Consider the following 4,634-nt stretch of genomic DNA (forward strand, 5'->3'; position numbering starts at 1 on the left):
ATAATTGTCATGTTGGAACGTAAGTCTTCGCCACAGTCGAAGATCTTTTGCACTCTGAAGCAGGTTCTCCTCAAGGATTTGGCTGTATTTGGTATCATTCATTTTTTTCCCTCTCCCCTTACAAGTCTTCCAGTCCCTGCTGCTGAAAAGCATCCCCATAGCATGATGCTGCCACCACCATGCTTAACGGTAGGGATGGTGTTAGATGGGTGATGAGCTATGTTCAGTTTCTGCCAGATGTAACGCTTTGCATTCAGGCCAAAGAGTAAAATATTGGTCTGACCAGACCACAGAATCTTTTGCCTCATGCACTTAGTCTTTCCCTTGCCTTTTTGCAAACTCCAGGTGTGCTGTCACGTGCCCTTTTCTCAGAAATAGCTTCCGTCTGGCCAATTTCCCATAAAGCTTAGATTTGTTAAGTGCTGCAGAGACTGTTGTCTTTCCAGTAGGTTCTCCTATCTCAGCCAAGGAATTCTATAGTTCTGTGACAGTGGTCATTGGGTTCTCGGTCACCTCCCTGACCAAGGTCTTTATTGCCCCATTGCTCAGTTTGGTCGGCTGGCCGGCTCTAGGAAGAGTCTGCGTCGTTCCATATTCTTTCCATCTCCTAATGATGGAACTCACTGTGTGTGCTCTTGGTAACTTTCAACACTCCAGAAATTATTTTACACCCTTCCCCAGATCTATGCCTCCTCACAATTCTACCTCGGAGTTCTACGGACAGTTCCTTGGACTTCATGGTAGAGTTTCTGTTCTGACATGCACTGTCAACCATGAGACCTTATATAGAAAGGTGTGTTTCTTTCTCAATCATGTCCAATCAATTAAATTAGGCACAGGTAATAAAAAATTTGTGTTGGTGTCAAGGCCAGTGACCAATTGGTGTCAAGGATCCGTTCTAAAGTTCATGGAGGAGCTGCAACACAACACAACACAAGATACAAGAATCCACTTGACTTCAAACAAGCACAAGAAGTGGCGTACCTTCCCGGGGCACTCTGCATACCAGCAATGCCTTGTTTATGACGTCACTTTCCTCTCCACACTGATCATGACAATGAAGGAGGAATTGCATCCTCCCCATGTTTCGACTAAGCCTTATCCTTTAAATGCAAAACTTCGAGTAAGGAAGCAGCAGAACACCATTTTTATACCTTGGTTGTTGTTGTTCGTCTTTCGGCTGCTCCCGTTAGGGGTCGCCACAGCGGATCATCCATTATGATCCGCATACTGATTTGGCATAGGTTTTACGCCGAATGCCCTTCCTGACGCAACCCTGGTCGCCTCTTACGACACAGGGATAAGGATTGGGTTTCGCCATGATTCCGGGCTGCCCTACACCCTCTCGTAGCGCGGCCCAACGCAGAGATCCCGTCCTCAAGCGATCCTCCAACCCAAGCCTCCGAGTAGCCGGATTACAGGCGCAAGCCACTACGCCCGGTCATTTTTATACCTTGGTATGTCTCGGTATTGAACCACCGACCTACCAGACTCAGAGTAAGTACTCTAACCAATTCATGGTGTTTCATTCAAAAATATCTTCTTTTTTTATTCATTCCTACCTTATTCTCGTCACTGCTAAAACAGCTCCAACCTCCTAGCAAAGCATTATCGCACACCTGTACATTTCCATTGGGGAAATAATGACATTGATTTTATGAATTATTTCATTGATTTATTCAATGGTGCCAATGGAAGGCCAATCAATTGGCTTCTTGATTGGCATTCATTGATTTCACATATATTAGCACATGTATGTATAATTGATGGTCTGGCAGGATAGCTTGCATATGTGCACACTCATCTCTGAGCTGTCGCATCTCTATTTGAATCCTGACCCAGGTATCAACTGCCATCCTTGTATTTTGCACATAAGGTGAAACATCAACGTATGCATATCCATCGGATGGACCTGTCTACCAGCATTCGTTGGTGGATGTTGAAGATCCTTTGTCTCCTTCGCCAAGATTATGTGAGCTATCGTCAGCATCCTAAACAAATTCATACACTGGGAAGGCAAAGGCAAACCATCCAGTGTAATCCTCGACGTGAGGCTACTTTGGGGACAATGAATCTGCTTTCAGGCGGAGTACCAGAATTAGGTTAGACTTATAATTGACGATTCAATAAAGGGATGTTGCACCTTGTATTTAGAATGGTGAATAATTGTCTGGAAATTTGTTGGAGCACTCGCGCCCTCAAGTGGCTCAACTGTAGAAAACTATTTTGCAGTAAATAAAATTACTTGTTCAAACCACTCACTGTGTTTAACCGTCATCATCAATGTACCATACTCTTTGCAGAGAGAGCATCGGTGCTGCTGAAGCAGTTCCTGTGCAAGGGTTGTGCTGGATGGTTTGGTTACTCTGGGTAGTTTGGTTATGCTGGATGGTTTGGTTACTCTGGGTTGTTGGGTTACGTTAAGTGGTTACATGACTCTTTGTGGTTTGGTTATGGTGGGTGGTTTGTATGTGCTTGGTACTTTGGTTATGCTGGGTGGTTACGTTACTCTGTGTGGTTTGGTTATGCTGAGTGGTTAAGTTACTCTGGGTGGTGACATTATTCTGCATGTTTACGTTATTCTGGGTGGCTTGGTTATGCTTGGTGGTTTGGTTACAGTTGGTAGTTTGGATACAATTGGTAGTTTGGTTCTGCAATGTGGTCTGCAGAATTGCAAATATTCCTCCAAGCCTGTCACTCGGTGTACTGCAGTTAGAGCAGAGGGTGGTGACCTCTTGACAGAGCTGTGCAAAGTGAAAACCTGCTGGGCAGATTACTTTGAGCTGCTATACCAGGCTGAGCCATCAGCTGTTGAGATGGATGTCAGGGCTGTTACTATCCCTATTGCTGACCCTCCAATCAACTGAAAACCATCTTCATTTGTGGAAACACAGGCTGCGGTGAACCGGTTGAAATGGGGTGAAGCTCCAGGGATCTGTGATGTCCACACCGAACTTCTCAAGGTTGGTGGAAATGCTGTATTCATGTCGTTGCATGCAGTTCTGTGTTCTGTTGGGAACACGGGCATCATCCCAACTGACTGTAAGAGGGGCCTTGTTGTTACTCTCTGGAAAGGGAAGGGTGATCGCCAAGAATGCAACGACTACCGAGGGGTGATGCTGTTCTCAGTGCCGGGCAAGGTCTTTGCTCGGATAATTCTGGATAGAGTTTACCACCATCTGCTTCAGCACCAGCACCCAGAGCAGTCGGGCTTCACACCAAAGAGGTCAACGATTGACCGTATCCTTGCTCTTCGGGTCCTCACCGAATGCAGATTAGAGTTTTGGCAGGGGCTGCTTGCAGCCGATGTTGATCTCTGTAAAGCGTTACATTCAGTGAATTGGGATGCCCTCTGGAGGATTCTCGGTCTTTGTGGAGTACCACCAAAACTGATCAATCTAATTTCTGAACTATACTCTGGAACTTAAAGTGCTGTGAGGTGTGGTGGTTCCATCTCTGACTTCTTTCCAGCAGTTACTGGAGTTTTCATCAGGGGTGTGTCCTTGCCTCCACACTTTTCAGTGCTTGTACAGACTGGATTCTAGGGAGGATGTCGGAGACATCAAGTTGCGGTGTATTGTTTGGGAATGTCAAGATCTCTGACCGTGATTTTGCAGATGATGCAGTCATCCTTGCGGAAACCCTGGATATCCTTACGGGGGCCCTCAAGGTGCTGAATAAGGAGTCAGATCCACTGGGATTACGGGTTTCCTGGGTCAAAACTAAGATCCAGGCTTTCAATGACATTTTGGATGCTGCTGTCTTGTCTGAACCTGTTTGTGGTGAATATATTGAGGTCACGGCAAGATTCACTTACCTTGGCAGTGATATTCCTGTCTCCGCATGTTGTGAGCCAGAGGTCGATAGACGTCTGTGTCGGCCCTGGAGAGACATGGATTCACTGGATCATGGGGCGTGGTGCTGTCGGTACCTATGCAGGAGGATGACAGTCTGAGTCTTCAGGTCCTTGGTCCTTCCAGTCTTGCTTTATGGACGTGAGATTTGGACTCTGACCAAGGATCTGACAGAGACTTCACTCTTTCGTTTCCAGGTCTCTTCAAAGAATCCTTAGCTATCGCTGTTCAGTCTTTGTGCTCAATGAGCGTTTGCTGAGTGAGAAATGAGATTTGTTATAGTCAACTTATAGTCCGTGAGCATCAGCATGTGTCTCGTTTTCTCGACGCTGATCCTGCTCACCAGATTCTCTCAAAGAGGGAGCCTCGTTGGTGGAGGAGGCCAATGGGCCATCCACGTGCCTCGTGGTTGCAGTATTGGGATGGGCAGGGCATCTGCCTGGGTAATGGTCAGGCGGAGGCCCCTGGTGACCTGGCTGAAAGTGGATGCAGCGATGCGCTGCTCCGGTGCATGCTCCCATACTTGAGCTGACCCGTTGTGCTGCATAGTTACATTACTCTTTGTGGTTTGGTTATGCTACGTGGTTTGGCGTTGCCCCACTGAGCAGTCAGTTGGGGCAGGAATTTGTCATTTGTTCATGGTTTCGCCGATAGCTCGCCTTCTATTCACGAATGACACTATGGGATCTTTAATGTCCACTAACTAATGGTTTCAGGTGGAACACCCAGCTTAACTTCAGTCCCAAGGACAGTGCACACAATGATGAATCACCACATGTG

This window comes from Eptatretus burgeri, chromosome 6 (assembly GCF_056783735.1).
Source record: "Eptatretus burgeri isolate ZD-2024b chromosome 6, Ebu_testis_v1, whole genome shotgun sequence".
Classification (NCBI taxonomy): domain Eukaryota; kingdom Metazoa; phylum Chordata; class Myxini; order Myxiniformes; family Myxinidae; genus Eptatretus; species Eptatretus burgeri.